At 51.0% G+C, this 19151-nt stretch overlaps 1 long non-coding RNA gene across 1 annotated transcript; it reads right to left on the reverse strand.

The window, feature by feature from the left end:
• Positions 1 to 14146: 14146 nt before the first annotated feature.
• LOC148183182 (uncharacterized) lies at positions 14147 to 17339 on the reverse strand. Its single transcript, XR_015773630.1, has 4 exons — positions 17268 to 17339; positions 16006 to 16119; positions 15214 to 15379; positions 14147 to 14675 (listed from the first exon to the last, which is right to left on the reverse strand). It is a non-coding gene; the product is annotated as an uncharacterized LOC148183182 (long non-coding RNA).
• Positions 17340 to 19151: the final 1812 nt, after the last annotated feature.

The following is a 19151-nucleotide window of genomic DNA, read 5'->3' on the forward strand; positions in this document are numbered from 1 at the left end:
TATGCTGACACTGGGAAGTGTCCTCATGGCTTCTTAAGGAAAGAAGAGATCCTAACCTTGCAAGTGGGGCATTAGAACATGTTGGGTGGGACCCAAGTTTCTGAAAATATTTGGGCGCCCTGGGCTCACTTTAGTGCATGTTAAGCACCTTAGTGGCTTTATGGAGCACACCTGCTCTGAGTGGGCAAGGGCTGTGGAGGATGTGCTTGGGGGTCTCCTCACTCCATGCTCAGAGCTGTAACCACTGGAGGACACTGCCTTGTTACTGCTGGGGAAATGAATTGCCACAAGTGTAAAATACAAATGATGGGGGTTGCCTTAACTTCATCTTGGATAAGATGGATTTTTGTATTTTGCACTGTCACAGTGCTGCCATATGCTCAGGTCCTGGTTTGAGCTGAATTGGTGCCCAAAGGCAGCTGTGCTGCCCTGCCCCAGGTGACAGGGAACACCTGAGCTCCTTGCTCAGTGGCTCGAGGGCAGCAAAGCAACTTTGGAAGACACTGGAAAATTCAGAGCTGAGCTTTGGGCTGGTGGAGGGTCTGGATTGGAAACCACAGGAGAAGCAGCTGAGGGCACTTGGTTTGCTCAGCTGGAGAAGTGGAAGACTAAGGTCAGAGCTCCCTGGGGGCTGCAGCTCCTCCTGAGGGGCAGCTCTGATCTCGGGTCCCTGGCACAGGGATGGCACCCAGGGAACAGCTGGAGCTGGCCAGGGGAGGTCAGGTTCTAGAGGATTTAAACTCTGATGATTAAATTCCAAGTTAAGATGGCTAAATGCATTGGGATCCTTTAGCAAAATCACAGTGGTATTGTTTAGATGCTGAAAAGATAAATCAAAAACCACTCATTTAGTAATATTTTAGAAATTATTTTAGGTGTCTGACTTTTAATATCTTTTGACATATACTTTTAAAGTGATTTTTTCAGTGATTTATAAATTTCTCTTTCGCTTTAAGTAAAGCAGAACTAGGTATTTGATGTATAGAATCCTCATAATTGTTATTGGAATTTTTCTTTGGATGAGGATTTTGGCATGGATGATACTTTACAAAACAGTCCCAGGTCTGGATCTCATTCATCACAGATCTTGAAAATAAATATTCTTTGGCTTTCAGATAGGGCCATAGAATTTTTCAAAGGATGAATTAGAGCTATAAAGTGTATATACATTGAAGTATAAGTTCTTTTAAATATGCAGAGCTTCCATAAGGATCAGATTTGTGCACATTGCATTAATTTTAAGTGAAAATTTAAAATCTATTACAGGCAATGCATTTTAGAGTATCAGAAATTCCAGAGTGGTTTTGGTTGGAAGGGACCTTACATTCCATCCAGTACCACCCCTGCCAGGGGTAGGGACACCTTCCACTGTCCCAGGCTGCTCCAAGCCCTGTCCAGCCTGGCCTGGGACACTTCCAGGGATCCAGGGGCAGCCACAGCTGCTCTGGACAACCTGTGCCAAGGCCTCACCTTTATAATATGCTAGTTTTAAATATGCCAGAATTTGCCAAATAAACTGATTTCCTTGAATTAATTCTGCTCAGATCAGGCATGAATGGAAACCAAAGTTACTTTGGTATACATTTTTTTTTTTTTTTTGTAGCTGGCAGATGTGTGTCCTTGCAGAGTTTGCAGCAGGGTGCTCACCACATACACTGCCCCCCCACCTTCCACCTGGGGCTGGCCCTGAGTTGGGCTTTGGGCAAAGGGGAAGCACAAGGACAAGGGTGTGATCTGATCTCGATGCCTCCAGTCCTGAGAAGGTGTTTATGAGCTGTGCTCTGTTCTGCTGCACCTCACAGCTACTCCTGGTAAGCTGAGTGAAGCTCAGACACACATCTTGTCATGTTCAGGGCTTCTCACTGGGCTGGAGGGTGGTCACTGCAGCCAGAGTTTGCTTTAGACACGGCGCTGGGATTATAAAGTGCAGTATTGGGTTGTATTAAAGTAACTGAGCTACTAATTTTGCTAATATTAGCAAAGCCTGGCAGTTCTGACATGGAGCCTTTATATTTACACCATCTTTTGCCTTGGGCCTGACCTAAATGCCAGGTATTTAGGGACAAGAAATGAATTAAGTCTTGTCTCTGTTCAGACCAAATTCCTGGTCTGTGCTGAGAGCACCATTAGCTGTGGTGGTCTTTGCCTGATACTGTCATAAATTGCATTTATTAATGGCAGATTATATAAACTTTAGCCAAGTCTCTATCAGCACTTAGGCCAGATACCAGATAAACAGTTGGCCACAAGTCTGTGCTCCAATAAAATTGCACATGAACCATGAACTCAATGTTGTGGTTTAAACACTAAGAAATTAGCTGATTCCTCAGGGGTGTAAAATGGGCACTCATTGAAGCCCAAGCAAGGCTGCTGTGGGACATCTGCTGAGAATCCCACCCTTGGCTCTCCATGGGACTGTCCTGGCTCCTGCCCCAGCTCCCAATGTCCCTGCAGGATGAGGATGAGCAGAGCTGGGGCTGCCCAGAGCAGCTCATGTTCCCCACACTTGGCTGTGCCTCACACTTTATTCCTTGGGATGAGTTTCTCTTTGCATCTGGCCCTTTGCTGCCAGTTGCACTCCAGGACATTGCCTGCTGCTGGGAAGAGATTCCCTGCTCAGGACATGCCGGAGTTCCAGGGACTGTGCTCCTAAATTAAAGCAAAGTGACAACACATGTATGTCATGTTTGCTAGTGGGGCTGGAGCAGCTGACTTTGCCACCAAAGTCAGGGAGAGCAATGCAGTTTTTCCTAAGGTTTTTTTTACCAAGTCTTTGAAATCTTTTTTGACATCTGCTCTTTATTACACAACAATATAGCTGTCCTTTCAGGAAAAGAGACACTTTTCATTACTCATTTCTAAGTTACCAGATACATTCCAAGTGCCTACAATAACTGTGAGGGCTTTGCTTTCAGGTGATTTGGCAGTACAGCTCTGTCCAACTTCAACACCGTTTCCTTTTCCATGTCTGCATTTACCTTGGTCACAACTGAAACCAGATTTTTGTCAGAGGGTCAGGGTTTGGTTTTTATTAAAGAAATAGTTTGTCTGAATGAGTGACATGAAACTCTGGGAAGAAATCTGAACCTCACAGCACCTCACATCCCACCTTCATCAGCAGAAGCAAGTTCTTTGTTCTTTGTAGGGACAACATAATTGCTTTTTCTTTTCCTATCCCAGGGATCACACTGAATTTTCTTCTTTTACATCCAATTCAAAAGCTCTGTGAACTTTGTGGGATTTTAAATCAAAAGTAATATGTAAGGATTTTAAGGCAGAGGGATGGAGCATTGAAAAGTTGACTTCTCTTTCCCCTTTCACATCAAATTGCATTCTCCCTCTATTTTTGTTTCTGGAACAGCAGTGCAGGGCTGGGGCTGCTCTCTGGGAGCAGGATGCTGTGAAGGGGCAATAGCTGTAAGGGCAGTAGGCACCTGTCCTGCCCTGAGTCTCCAGAATTACTGCAACACCATCAGTATGTCCACACCAGGGAAAACTAACCAGGCACCTATTTTTGATGTTTGCTGTGCTTAACTGCAAAGTTACGTCTGCATTAAAATGATTTTAAAGACTGTAACACATCTGCAGTTTGAAGGGATAGTAAAGCCAGTGTTGCCCTCTGAGAAATAAATCCACAGTCTGAGTTGTTGATGTCATTTAACTAATTTTCAGCTCATTGTGATGATGATATCATAGAACATTTACTTTTTTCCTCCCCAAAATAAAATGGTGCCATTCAGCTTCTGGAGAAAAGAACTGTCAAAAGTGCTGTTTGTCAGTCATGGAGGGAGAGGTGGGGGAAAGAAAGGCATGTCCTGGAGGGCTGCTCTGGTGAGTTCTAGCATTTAAACAAGCTTCTTTTGGTACATAGATGGGGATATTTTCAATACTAAATGGCTCCATGAAATGGTTTTCCAGGCCTTATGCTGGCCAGAAAGCTGTTAAAGCCCATCACAGTTTAGCCTCCATAAGAAAGTGGCATCAGTGCCTGTGTCAGGTGAAACATATAATTCAAAAAGTAAACCTGTGTTTAGAGAAGCCAAAAGCCTAATGTAAACAAGGCCATAAAGCTTCTCCAGTCCTTCTGAGCGAGTGTGGCAGAGCTGCTGTGTTTACAGCAGTGCCATGGCACAGCAACAGCTGCAGGAGAGGGCTCAGGACAGCCTTGGAGTGGAGCAGGGCTGCAGGAAGCTGAGAGAAGCCCCTGCTCCAGAACTGGGGGACTTGTACCAAAAGCAAAGACGGTGACTTTAAGAGCTTCCCACTGTGCTCCGAGTTTGCCTCTGAAGACTAAGACGTGACCTCAGAAATCATGGAAAATATTTGGTAAAAAGTTTCATGCAATTTGGTTGTGAATAGGTCCAAATCTCCAGTGGGAAGAGAGCCTCCCCAATAAGCTGGGTGTCTTGGGCTTAATTCTTCATAGAATAAAGACTACTAATTAAGTGCAATTTTATTTATTCAAAAAGTGTAAAAATAGGCAAACTTTTCCAGAATCCCAAAACTACTTGGAAAAATATTGAACTATTGTGGAAAAAGGGAAGAAATATTTTGGGATTTCTTTCTATAAAAAAAATACCCTAACACTTGCAAAATGAAAAATAAACATATTGGCTGCTGGTCTCAGGAGCCCTGTGACCGACTGCTGCCTGCCCAACCCTGGCTGTGTCCAGACAAGGAGCTTTGTCAGTGCTGGTGGTACCAGAGCTGAAGCCCAAAGGTGTTGTTTAAGCCCTTCCCTGGCAGGAGGGGCCCACCTTCAGGCCTGGCAAGACACCAGGGCTAGCACCTGCAAGGGCAGAGGGTCCTGTTCTGCATGGTGGTTGCACCTCCACAGTAATGAGCTGGTAATGCAGCGGGGGCAGGGACGTTCGATACTGGCTTGGGGATGGCCGATAACCAGTACAGCTCTTTCCAGCTGAAGTCTTTGGCTGGATTTGTGAAGCTGCAGAGGCGCACCTGTTGAGAGAAGAGATGTCTGAGGCCTCCAGCTGCTGCTGGCACACAGGGACCCTCCTGCACTGCAGGGCCAAGAGAATCAAAGGCTCCCAGTCAGGGCTGGAGCTGCTGGCACAGCTTGGCCCAGCTGGAGAGCTGCCCCTCAAGGCCCCAGTGAGCAGGGGATGGCTCTGGACAGTGTCCCTGGCCAGGAGCAGGCCCCAGAGCAGGTCTGCCTTTCAAGGGCAATCTCTTCCCCTCTCTTTTTCCTCCCTACCTTGCTTTGCCTCTGCCCACTGCTCCTGGGGCTGCTCTTGGCCGGGAAGCCTCAGTGGCAGCCAGCACTGGCTGCAGCCCAAGCGGGCTCCCCAGGACAAGGCCGTGCAGTGAAGAGGCCAATTAAAGCCCTGGGCAGCAGCAGAACTCTCAGTGGAGTTATTTGGACAGCCACTGACTACCCACAAGTCCACAGCAGCCTCACTGAGGTTTCCTGTCTACAATAGACTTTCTAAAGACGCTGTTTGCGGGAAAGATGAACAAAACACTCACCGTTTTCTCTTCCAGGCATAGCAGATTCCAAAACAGCATAAAATGAAGACAAGCTCCAAACAAAGCACGCCTGCCATTAATTCTAGCCAGCAGCGTGTTCCCTGACAGAAACTCCTTATGATGCCCTTCTGGGAATCAGGAACATGAGTTGTGGTGCCGGCTGCATCTGTGGGAGCAACGGGGAGTGAGAGCCCGTGCTGTGCTCCACTGCTGAGCTGGCAGCACGCTGGGTATGGCCTGGATGTTCTCTGTTGGCCGCTGACCTGGGGCCTGCAGGCACCTTGCTGCCCCTTGGCACAGGCTGTGCCACCCAACAAAGCCCAGAAGGCCGGGAGCAGAGCCCAGGGACAGCGCAGCTGCTTGGGCAGTGGCTCCTTCCAGAGACATGGGTCAAACCCATCCCTTAGCAGCCACTCCCATCCCTGGCCCTCCCTGCTCCATGACTGCTCCCCCAGCCCAAGGGGACAGAGCCAGGCCCTGTCAGGAGCCAGTGCAGGCCCTGCCCAGTTGGGAGCCAGGGCTGGCTGTGGCCCTGGGCTCATGGCAGGGCTCCCACTCGGGGCTGCTCCTGTGCCTTGGGCCTCTGGATGCTCAGGGCCAGCTCTGGGAGCAGCTGTAGCAGGAGGGATGTTGGTGCATGAGTCCCATTTCCCAGGAGCTGGGAATGAGCTCCAGAGTCCTGGGAGCCAAGGTGCCTCAAGCTTTGGCTGATGCCGGGCCGTGCAAGGGCCAGCCCTGGGGGGAGAGCTGCTGCCACACAGCCCCACTGAGGCTTTTATACAGCAATTACCTCCTATGTCTGGGCCTGTGCCTGCAATTGCTGCTCTTCCTGAATCAGGAGTTGCCAATGAGACACTGCTTCCTCCAGGAAGTGCCTCCTTGTGCACAGCCTTTTGCTTCATCCCTGGAGAAAAGGAAGAGGCACAGGCAGATAAGATGGAAGAATACCACATTCAGCATGGTGGCATTTCCAGAAGGCTGAGCTTGTCAAAGTCATGCATAAAGTTCAGGATCTTGAAACTGATTATTTTGTCCCAAAGGGGACATTAAGGGCTTGCCTCCAGCATTCTCTAAGGATTCCAAACCATCATGTGCCAAGGCTTCCAGATAAGCCATGTCCTGATCCCACTCTAGAACAGAGCACAGATCAGAACCATGGTCATGGTGTGCTGGGATCCCTTTCTGCTTTAGGGATCTGAGCACTGCAAGGGGGTCAGGTAAGGCTGTGGGAGCCAGATGTCAATGGACATGGCTAAAGCTGCTGAGGGGCCTAAGGAACTCTGGGCTGGCTCTGGTCACTCTCGACCCTCTTTGCAGGCCCTGTGCAACATCTCTGGAGGTTTGGCTGGACCAGCCCATGGCCCCTGAGAGTTCTCTCATTCCCACAGAGGAAGCCCTCCCTAAAGCCCTGGGGAAAATTGCAGCACGCAGTGCCACAACTATCCCTCCTTGACTCTCTCTGTCGGGACAGCTCAGACAGCCCAAGGAACAGTCAACCCCTCTCAGACAGGGCAGATCCTGTGGGAAGAGCTGCTGGCACACAGCCCCACCGAGGGCTGAGCCCAGGACAGCAATTACCTCCTGTGCCTGGGCCCGTGCCTGCAATTGCCTCCCTTGCTTCAGGAAATGCCGCCTTCCATAGAGCCTCTCTGTCCACCCCTTGAGAAAGGAAAAGGTACAGCTGGATCAGATGGAACAATTGCATAGCAGGGAAGTGGCCTCTTCAGGAGGCAGTGCTTGTCAAAGACATGGAAGAGGATCAGGAAAAGGCCCAAAAAAACCCCTCCCTGATCTGCTCAGAGACTGGGACATTGCAGGGGATCTCAAGCTGTGCATGGCCCATGGTGCAGTTTGGGCACCCTGCCCGCTGATGCCAAATGCCTTCCTGCAGAGGCTGGGGAGAATCTGCAGCCAGGCCAGGCTGGGAAACAGCCCTGCAGGCCGTGAAAGCAGCAGCAGGGCAGCAAGGCTGCCATGGATCCCTTCCTGTTGTGTTTGGCACAGCATGTCCAGATGTGCAGAGAAAGCTCCCGGCTGCTGAGTCTCAAGAGAAGGCAGAGGGAAATGCACCCACCATTGCCTTTGTGCAGTTCCTTCATGATTTGTTTCAGGGTGTCATGTGACTCAAGTGATCCCTTCTTTCCTGGGGCTTTGCTCTTCCGTCTCGGAGGACCTTAACAGAAGATAGTTCCATTTCCCAGGAATGGATCCCACAAAACCAGTGCTCAGCCTGTGGGTACGGCAAGGACACACCACTCACCCCTGCGATGGGAGCTGGGCTTGCGTGCAGTAACCAACCCAGGAGCTGGGAAAGTCCTCCCTGCAGTCACACCTGTAACTCAACAGCCACAGAAGCTTCTGTCATCTCTGCTGATCTTCACAGGCAGCACTGAGCTGCAGGAGCAGTGAGGGGATCGCACAGGCTGAGGGCACACATGTGCACGGCTCTGTCCTGGCACCTGCAGCCCTGGGCCTGGCCCCTTCCCTCTCTGCTCCTCTCCATGGCTGCACAGAGCACATGGAAGGAGACACTGGCATGGCACACGGGAAGAGGATTGACAGCTAAATGCTCCTTCCTCCCACTGACAGTAATGCTGTGGGATCACTCAGGGCTTTGGAAGGGAGCAGGGCAAGGTTTCCAGAATCCTTCAGCCTTCCAACACTTATGGAAAGTGGCAAATGAGTGACCTCCACCACCCTGACACTTGTTACTCAGCCAATAAAAACAGACATTCAAAACTTGCCTCCAGCATGTCCCAAGATCTTCAAACCATCATTCACCAATAATTCTAAATAATCCATGTCGCGTTCCCAATCTAGAAGAGAGAAGATATCAGAACAATGTCCATGGTGTGCTGGGATCCCCTTCTGCTTTAGGGAACTGGGAACCCCAAGGGGTTTGGGTAAGGCTGTGGGAGCCAGATGTCAGTGGACATGTCCAAAGCTGCAAAGAGGCATGGGGAGCTCTGGGCTGGCTCCTGGTCACTCTTTCCATGCTCTGTGCAACACCCCTGAAGGGCAGGCACTGCCATGCAGCAGAGGTGGCAGCTCAAGCCTCAGCAGGGCTCAGGTCCAGAGGTACAGCAATTACCTCGTGTGACTGTGCCTGGCATGGCCTCCCTTCCTGCGGCAGAGGCTGCCAATGAGCCACTGCTTCCTCCGGGAAATGCTGCCTTCAGCACAGCCTCTTCATCGACTTCTGCAGAAAGGGACAGTTGGATCACATGGCACCATTCCCCGCTGGGGAGGTGGCATCTTCAGGAGGCAATGCTTGTCAAAAACATGGATAAGGACCAGGAAAATGCTGAGGCTCTCCAGGGTAGGCCAGGGATCTCCCTCTTACTAACAACTGCCATTTCTGATCGGCCTAGAGATCAGGAAATTGTAGGGGACCTCAGGGTGTGCATGGCCCATGGTGCAGTTTGGGCTCCCTGTCTGCTGATGCCAAATGCCTTCCAGCAGAGGCTGGGGAGAAGCTGCAGCCAGGCCAGGCTGGGAGACAGCCCTGCAGGCTGTGAAAGCAGCAGCAGGGCAGCAAGGCTGCCATGGATCCCTTCCTGTTGTATTGGGCACTGCGTGTCCAGACATGCAGAGAAAGCTCCTGGCTGCTGAGACTCAGGAGAAGGCTAAGGGGACATGGACCCACCTTGTGCTCCCTGCAGCATTTCCTTCAGCATTTGCTGCATGGTCTTGGAGTGGTACTGGGGTTTCTCGGGTCCTGTGCCTTTGGCATTTCCTCTTGGAGGACCTTAGAGCAAAATAGTTCCATTTCCCAGGAATGGATCCCAGAAAACCAGTGCTCAGCCTGTGGGTTTGGCAGGGACACACCACTCACCCCTGCGATGGGAGCCAGGCTTGTGTGCAGCATCCAACCCAGGAGCTGGGAAAGTCCTCCCTGCAGACACACCTGTAACTCAACAGCCACAGAAGCTTCTGTCATCTCTGCTGATCTCCACAGGCAGCACTGAACTGCAGGAGAGGTGAGGGGATCACACAGGCCAAGGGCACACATGTGCATGGCTCTGTCCTGGCACCTGCAGCGATGCTGCCCTGGCCGAGCTCTGGGCTCTGAGCTGGCAGCTCTCCCTGGGGGAAAGGCCTTGACCTACCCTCACCATCTCCCTGAGCCTCAGTCCTGGATGTCGGTTGGAAAGCCAGATCATTTTCACCAAGAGGTTTGGCTGCAAAGAAAGGTAGGACAGAAGAGCTCCCGTGGCTCTGTAGGAGATCCTCAGGCTCTCTGGGGCCTGCAAAGGAGTTGTGCAAGGCACAGCCCCGGGGAGCAGCCCTGGGCCTGGCCCCTTCCCTCTCTGCTCCTCTCCGTGGCTGCATGGAGCACATGGAAGGAGACACTGGCATGGCACATGGGAAGCAGATTGACAGCTAAATGCTCCTTCTTCCCACTGACAGCGATGCTGTGGGATCACTCAGGGCTTTAGAAGGGAGCAGGAAAAGTTTCCTGAATCCATCAATTTGCAGACTCTTCAGGAAAACAGCACGTGACTGTGCTCCTGCCACATTAACACTAATTATTCTGTTCGGAAAAGATACATTGAGAACTTGCCTCCAGCATGTGGCAAAGTCTTCAAACCACCATTTATCATCACTTCCAAATAATCCAAGTCGTGATTCCATTCTAGAATGGAGCACAGATCAAAACCATGTCCATGGTGTGCTGGGATCCCCTTTTGCCTTAGGGAACTGGGCACTGTGAGGGGTTTGGGTAAGGCTGTGGGAGCCAGATGTCAGTGGACATGGCCAAAGCTGCAGAGGGGCCTGGGGAGCTCTGGGCTGGATCCTGGTCACTCTCCACCCTCTTTGCAGGCCCTGTGCAACATCCCTGGAGGTGCAACAGAACCAGCCCAGGGCCCCTGGGAACTCTCTCCCTCCCACAGAGGAAACCTTCCCTAAATCTAATCTTTCCTAAACTGGAAAACCATCCCCAATTCTTCCCAGGGAGAAGGAAGTGCTGTCCCAGGAAAGGGAAGCCAGGCCGCCTGCTCACCTGCTCCCTGTGCTCGCTGTGGAGCAGCCTGGGCAGCCCTGTCAGGCAGGGCCACTGCCAGGAGGAGCAGGAGGAAGAGGCGCAGAGCAAAGGCCATGCTGCCTTGCCCACTGCCAGTCCTGCAGCTCTTGCTGCCACCACTGTCCTGACACCGCTGTCCCAATGTCAGCACCGCTGCTGTCGCCGCCACTGCTGCCACAACAGTCGTGGTCAAGGACTGACTGCTCGGTCCTTGTGGTGCTGTGCAACCATGGGGCTCTGGCACCTCTGTGACCTCAGAGCCTGCTGTAACCTCAGCCTGCTCTCATCCCAGAGACTGCTGTGACCTCATGGCCTTGGCTGTAACCCCCGAGTGTACTCCCATCTGTACTAGCAGACTGCCCTGATTATAAACCTTTGACTTCATCAAAGGGTCATGGCTAAACAAAACCTTGTTTTTGCCTGCTGACATTGCTGGTCAGGCAATGCATGCCAGGAGATGCTCTTGATGTCTGCCTCTCTTCCTGGGCATGCCACTGGAGGAGGTCAAGGCCCAGGTGATGCCACTGAAGGAAATGTGCCCTCAGCGCAGGGCCACTCAACACGGCCCTTCACACCAGCCCCTCAGTGCCCCGCCGCTGCTGGTCACAGCAGCCCCTGCCTGGCTCCTGCCTGCCCACACCGTGGTCAGCCCCACCTGCTCCTGGACATGGAGCTCAGCCAGGGCTGGTGCTGTGTGGGCTTTGCTGTTGGTACTAGCCAGACACTGGGGTGAGAGCTCCATCTCTTTATTGGAACAGAAGAGCTGTGCTGGGCCCTGCCCTGGCAGGAGGGACCCACCTTCAGTCCAGGCCACAGAGCAGGGCGGGTCCCTTCAGGGACACAGGGCCTTGCTTTGGGTGGTGGCAGCATCTGCCCAGCAGCAAGCTGGTAATGCAGCTGTGACAGGGACATCACGTATGGGCATGGAGATGTGAAATGTGTGGTGCAGGTGTCCCTGAGGGAGGTGTTTGGCCACAGTGGAAGATTCTCACTGTGCTCAAAGTTTCCCTCTGAAGAATAAGAGGTGACTGTGGATGGGCTTAGCAAGTGGTCTGCAGGCCAAACAATTGTGTTAGCAGAAGAAGAAATTGAGAAAAATACACGTTTATCCATAGCAAGGAAGAAAGCAAGGCTGTTAGCATGGAAACCAATAAAAAGGTATGTAAGGGGTGTTTGGAGTTATGTAATACATGCCTTAGATGCAGCATTATGCGCCTTAATGATCTCTTGTAAACTCTTGCCAATTTATTGTTGATGTTAATTGCTTTGTACGAATATAATACAGTGAGCCATTGCTTTGCCCAATGAATATAATGAGCTGTTTTGATGTAACTAATGACTTAAGATCATGCTTTGTTATGTGAATAAAAGTTGACAACACCTCATGATGAAGAAGAAGCCATTGTAGTCTCTGCACAAGTGTGTGTCGTGTGTCTGTCTCAACACTGACAGGTTGGAAATTCAAAAATGCCTTTGAAAAATTCTAAACTATTATGGAAACAGAGAAGAAAGATTTGTGGACTACTTTCTACAAAAACAAAATTCTAAATATTTCTAAAAACTTCTTACATCTAAAAATGAAAAACAAAGATAACATGGTGCTCCATGCCTGGCTGCTGGTTGCGGAGCAAGAAGTTGATAATGTAGCTTTGGTGGGGACAGCAGACACTGACTTGGAGATGCAGGAAGAGAGGTGTAGTTCTCCCTGAGTGAGGTGTTTGGCCAGACTTGTGAAGCTGCAGAGGCGCACCTGTTGAGAGAAGAGATGTCTGAGGCCCCCAGCTGCTGCTGGCACACAGGGACCCTCCTGCACTGCAGGAGCCAGAGCTGCCAAGGCTCCCCAGCACGGCTGGAGCTGCTGGCACAGGTTGGCCCAGCTGGAGAGCTGCCCCTCAAGGACCCAGTGAGCAGGGGATGGCTCTGGGCAGGGTCCCTGGCAGAAGTAGGCCCCAGAGCATGTCTGCCTTTCAAGGGCAATCTCTTCCCCTCTCTTTCTCCTCCCTGCCTTGCTTTGCCTCTGCCTGCTGCTCCTGGGGCTGCTCTTGGCCAGGCAGCCTCAGTGGCAGCCAGCACTGGCTGCAGCCCGAGTGGGCTCCCCAGGACAAGGCCGTGCAGTGAAGAGGCCAATTAAAGCCCTGGGCAGCAGCAGAAGAAATCTTGGCAGAGTTATTTGGGCAGCCACTGACTACCCACAAGTCCACAGCAGCCTCACTGAGAAGGTTTCCTGTCTACAACAGACTTTCTAAAGACGCTGTTTGAGGGAAAGAGGAACAAAACACTCACCGTTTTCTCTTCCAGACATACCAGATTCCAAAACAGCATAAAATGAAGACAAGCTCCAAACAAAGCAGGCCAGCTGTTATCGCTCGCTAACAGAATGTTCCCTGACAGAAACCCCTTTCAATTGTGTTCTGGGAATCAGGAATGTGTGTTGTGCCGGCTGCATCTGTGGGAGCAATGGTCAGTGAGAGCCCGTGCTGTGCTCCACTGCTGAGCTGGCAGCACGCTGGGTATGGCCTGGACATTCTGTTGGCCTCAGAGCTGAGGCCTGCAGGCACCTTGCTGCCCCCTCTAGAACAGGCTGTGTGTTGTGGGTTCGGTGTCCTTCTTTTAGTTCTTTTAGTTACCTGTGAAATTTTTACCCATTAGTCATAGGGAAAACCTAACTACGGGTACTTGGTGGATACTTGAAGAACACAAAGAGTTTGGCTGGACCCAGGGGAGGAAGGGGGCAAGAAAAGGGGAGGCTGGGGACAGTTTGGCGGCTTCTTCAGCTTCGGAGAGGACACTTTGGGTGCGGAGGTGTTGCGGTGTGGAAAAGGGAATCTTGCCATCACCCAGATGGAGATGCTGCTTCTTCTCCTTCTTCCCTCTTCGTTGGTGGCCTCGCACATCCTGCCCTGCCGGGACGTGTGGCAGTGCCAGGCACTGCCGTGGAGCTGCTGATACACCTCAGCCACCAGCCCAGGATCTCAGCTCATCCCTCCTGTTCCAGCCGGCTGTTCCTCAGAGCCCTGCAGGAGCACCAGGACTGCCCGCCCGAGGGGGTTTGTGAAACAAAGCCTCTCCTCCATCCCTTCCAATCTCAGCTGAGAAGGCTGTCATGGGGCCCCTGGTTCTGTTTTCTTGCTAACGCTGTAATTATTGTTATTTGTTCACCTTGTTATAAATACTAGTAAAGAACTGTTATTCCTATCCCCAAATCTCTGCCTGAGAGCCCCTTGATTTCAGAATTATAATAATTCAGAGGGAGGGGGTCTACATTCTCATTCCAGGGGAGGCTCCTGCCCTCCTTAGCAGACACCTGTCATCCAAAACCGAGACACTGTGCCACCCAACAAAGCTCAGAGGGCCAAGAGGAGAGCCCGGGGACAGGAGGAAGAAGGCCCTGCTCTAGAACTGAGAGAGTTCTTCCAGAAGCAAAGATGGGGAATTTAAGCGATTTCCACGGTGCTCAAAGTTTTTCTCTGAAGACTAAGCAGTGAGCTTGTCAATAATCCCAGAAAATATCTGGAAAAATATTTTACGCATTTTTTTTTTGGACTAGATCCAAATCTCCAGTGGGAAAAGGGCCTCCTGAGTATGCTGGGTGTCTTGGGGTGTCTTAGTTCTTCCCAGAGTAAACATTACCAATTAAATGCAATTTCATGTTTTAATGCAGAAGTGGAAAAAACGTTCCAGAATTCTAAAACTACTTTGAAAAATATGGTGCTACTATGGAAAAGAGAAGAAACATTTGGGGACTTCTTTCTACCAAAAAAAAATTTAAGTATTTGAAATAATTTCTAAGTTCTAAAAATGAAAATCAAAGATAGCATGCTGACCCATGCCCGGCTGCTGCCTGCCCAGCCCTGGCCGTGACCAGCCAAGCAGCTGTGCCAGTGCTGGTGGTACCAGCCAGACCCCAGAGCAGAAGCCCAAAGGTGTTGCTCAAGCCTTTCCCTGACAGGAGGGGCCCACCTTCAGGCATGGCCGGACACCAGGGCCAGCGTCTGCAACTGCAGGGACAGAGGGTCCTGTTCTGGGAGGCGGTTGCACAGCAATAAGCTGGTAACGCAGCTTTGGCAAGGAAAACAGACATGGGCTTGGAGATGCAGGAAGAGAGGTGTAGTTCTCCCTGAGTGAGGTGTTTAGCCAGTCCTGTGAAGCTGCAGAAGTGCTCCTGTAGAGAGAAAAGGTGGCTGAGGCCCCCAGCTGCCACTGGCACACAGGGACCCTCCTGCACAGCAGGGCCAAGAGCAGAAAAGGCTCCAAATCAGGGCTGGAGCTGCTGGCACAGGTTGGCCCAGCTGGAGAGCTGTCCCTCAAGGCCCCAGTGAGCAGGGGATAGCTCTGGACAGGGTCCCTGGCCAGGAGTGGGCCCCAGAGCAGGTCTGCCTTTCAAGGGCAATCTCTTCCCCTCTCTTTTTCCTCCCTACCTTGCTTTGCCTCTGCTTGCTGCTCCTGGGGCTGCTCTTGGCCAGGCAGCCTCAGTGGCAGCCAGCACTGGCTGCAGCCCAAGCGGGCTCCCCAGGACAAGGCCGTGCAGTGAAGAGGCCAATTAAAGCCCTGGGCAGCAGAAGAAATCTTGGCAGAGTTATTTGGGCAGCCACTGACTACCCACAAGTCCACAGCAACCTCACTGAGAGTGTTTCCTGTCTACAACAGACTTCTACAACAGAAAAGACGCTGTTTGAGGGAAAGAGGAACAAAACACTCACCGTTTTCTCTTCCAGACATACCAGATTCCAAAACAGCATAAAATGAAGACAAGCACCAAAAAAATCAGGCCTGCCATTAATTCTAGCCAACAGTGAGTTCCATAACAGAAACCCCTTTCAATGTCCTTCTGGGAATCAGGAACACGTGTCGTGGTGCCGGCTGCATCTGTGGGAGCAATGGGGAGTGAGAGCCCGTGCTGTGCTCCACTGCTGAGCAGGCAGCACGCTGGATACGGCCAGGACGTTCTCTGTTTCCCCCAGAGCTGGGGCCTGCAGGCACCTTGCTGCCCCTTGGCACAGGCTGTGCCACCCAACAGAGCCCAGAAGGCCGGGAGCAGAGCCCAGGGACAGCGCAGCTGCTTGGGCAGTGGCTCCTTCCAAGGACACGAATCAAACCCATCCCTGAGCAGCCACTGCCACCCCTGGCCCTCCCTGCTCCATGACAGCTCCCCCAGCCCAAGGGGACAGAACCAGGCCCTGTCAGGAGCCAGTGCAGGCCCTGCCCAGTTGGGAGCCAAGGCTGGCTGTGGCCCTGGGCTCATGGCAGGGCTCCCACTCGGGGCTGCTCCTGTGCCTTGGGCCTCTGGATGCTCAGGGCCAGCTCTGGGAGAGCAGCTGTAGCAGGAGGGATGTTGGTGCACCAGTCCTGTTTCCCAGGAGCTGGGAATGAGCTCCAGAGTCCTGGGAGCCAAGGTGCCTCAAGCTTTGGCTGTTGCTGGGTCCTGCAAGGACCACTCCTGGGGGGAGAGCTGCTGCCACACAGCCCCACCGAGGCTTTTATACAGCAATTACCTCCTGTGTCTGGGCCTGTGCCTGCAATTGCCGCTCTTCCTGAATCAGGAGTTGCCAATGAGACACTGCTCCCTCCAGGAAGTGCCTCCTTGTGCACAGCCTTTTGCTTCATCCCTGGAGAAAAGGAAGAGGCACAGATAGATCAGAAGAAAGAATTCCACAGTCAGTACTGTGGCATTTCCAGAAGACTGAGCTTGTCAAATTCATAGATAAAGTTCAGGAGAACACCTCTGATTTTGGGCTAGGACCAGGGCCCTCCTTCCTCCAAAGAGCTACAACTCCTGAACGGAAGTCATGAATGGATCGCGCAGGCCGAGGGCACACATGTGCACGATTCTGTCCTGGCACCTGCAGCGATGCCACCCTGACCGAGCTCTGGGCTCTGAGCTGGCAGCTCTCCCAGGGGGAAAGGCCTTGACCTACCCTCACCATCTCCCAGAGGCTCTTTCCAGATCGTGGGTTGAGCAGCTGCATCACCTTCACCAAGAGGCTTGGCTGCAAAGAAAGGTAGGACAGAAGAGCTCCCATGGCTCTGTAGGAGATCCTCAGGCTCCCTGGGGTCAGCAAAGGAGATGCACAAGGCACAGCCTCGGGGCACAGTCTTGGACCAGGCCCCTTCCCTCTCTGCTCTTCTCTGTGACTGCACAGAGCACATGGAAGGAGACACTGGTATTACACATGGGAAGAACATTGACAGCTAAATGCTCCTTCCTCCCACTGACAGCAATGCTCTCAGGGTTTCCTCAGGGCTTTAGAAAGGAGCAGGGCAAGGTTTCCAGAATCCATCAACCCACAGATTATGTAAAGGGAAACGGCACATGGGTGACCTCTTGCCACCTTGATGCTGATTGTTCTGTTCAAAAAGGGGCATTAAGAGCTGGCTTCCAGGATTCTCTAAGGATTCCAAACCATCATGTGTCAAGGCTTCCAGATAAGCCATGTCCTGATCCCACTCTGGAACAGAGCACAGATCAAAACCATACATAATGCATGTCAGATCACACACTGACATTCCAGGACCAATCACCAAAGTTATACAAAGAGCAGATGCTCTGGCAGTGGTGGCACAGACTAACGCTGCTCTTGGCCGCGCCGGAGCTCCGGGCTAGCTCTACGGTGCCACTCCGGCACGGGCAGTCGCCAGGAGTGGGGAACTGCAGGGGAAAGGCGATCCCACTGCAGAACCTTCAGAGCACCGAATCCTGCCGGGCTGTGCCAAATCCGGCATCGTGGGTGGTGGCAAAAGGAAGGAGGAGACTCACTCGGCTGTACTTCCCAGGAACAGGTTTATTCGGGAGAGGGGATGAGCACAAGGCTCTGGGCTGGGAGAAATCAGGACCGAAGAGAGCCCAGAGCTCCTCTGTGCACTGGGTTTTATCTCAGGGGCGAGCACAGTCCAGGGTCCAATGGGAGCTCACAGAGGGAGGGGTAAGGGGAGGAGGTTACAATGTCAGGGACCAATGGGGATACAAAGAAGGCGGGAGAATAACCTAACAACCAATAACGTGTCGAGGAAGGGTTGATATACATGGAAGGAGCTGGAAGGAGAGGTGGGGTTTACGATGATGGATGGGGAGATGGGGCAAGGTAAAGGTGATTGACGGGGAACATTCAGGAAAACTGGGAGGGGTTTACATAACAGACAAATGGAACCAACCAAAGCAGTAAATGGAGGAGAACCAGGAACATACCAAACAGACAAAACACTAACAATTTTAACAGAACTGAATAAACATACTACAACAACAGACTACCTTACATAACACGTTCCAATGAGCCAAGTTATCGCATGAGTTTTATCATATATGTTTATCATATAAAGATACCCACAGTAATGGCGATGTTCAAAATTTCCAGGGAACAGGCAAGAGCAAGAGTGCCATCTTGCCCTAATTGTCAAAATACGCCCTACCATCTTTAGGCATCGGGGTTAACCCCCAAGACTTGAATCCTGCAATTATGGCAAACGGTTGTAACTCACTATCCCTCTTTTGGTGGACTAAAATATATCCATGTGTCTATAGGCACATTCTCAGGTGCTATTTTCACTTTCGCACACATGGGACGGGGGCAAAAGATGCTATCAGACACTTCCTCCCAGCCTTTTCCATCCTGGATATCCCCAAAGAAATCAAAACTGACAACAGACCAGCTTACACCTCACAAAAATTCCATCAATTTCTTAATCAGTAGGGTGATTCACAACATATGAGTTACAACATAGGCACCCCTCACTCCACAACAGGGCAGTCCATTGTTGAAATGGCAGACTGATCATTAAAACAGATGCTTGACTGGCAGTGACAGGGGGTCAAGTATCTCAGTAACATCGAGAGACTTGACAAAGCAACATGAGTCTTTAACTTCTTTAACAACTCCCTTATGGAGCCAGCACCCCCCATTGTCCAACACTTTTCCAATAACACCAGGGCACAAATAAAAGAAAAACCTCCAGTACTGGTCAAGGATCCCGAAAGCAAAGAAATCATAGGTCCCTTCCTGTTGGAGTCTGAGATACAGTGTGTGTGCCCTTGTTTCTAATACTTAGTTTTAAGATCCAAAGAAACACTGAATTTCATATAACATGAAATTCATGAGCATGTTTTCATGGTGATACATGAGAACAAATGTTAAAGTTAGATAGGAAAAGTGTAAGTGTGTAGATTAGAAAGTTTCTTAAATCACTGGGTGAAAAAGTAGTTTAGAGAGCAAAAGACAAGATGGAAGATTTAAGGTGTTGTCTCTTGTCCTTCTTCTTTCTTCTTCATGTTCTTCTCCTGGGGGTTTTTGGGTAGTAGTAGGTGATTGGATAGAGAATGCCGCAGTGCAGCACACAGGTGTTGAGTCATTGGGTCACTAAGAAAAATAATTTAGTTAGCATCTGTTAATTGGGTAAATGGACATATAGAAGACCTTGAAAAGGATCTTTGTTAGCCATTTTACCCCTTTCTATCATAGTGCACATAACTTCTTGTACCTTGTAATGCTGATAAGAAAAGAATAAACAACCGAGACTGAACAAAAGAAAATTGCCTCCCTCTCGTCAATCTTCAGTTCAAAGGGAAAAAGAACCTAACCATGAAGTCCATAACAAGACATCTTTCCTTTAATAATGTGGGGGAGAGGGTTTGCCTGTGTCTCAACAT

This window comes from Pseudopodoces humilis, chromosome 13 (genome assembly GCF_049639895.1).
Source record: "Pseudopodoces humilis isolate 2021_Gansu_Grassland_sample_001 chromosome 13, ASM4963989v1, whole genome shotgun sequence".
Lineage (NCBI taxonomy): Eukaryota > Metazoa > Chordata > Aves > Passeriformes > Paridae > Pseudopodoces > Pseudopodoces humilis.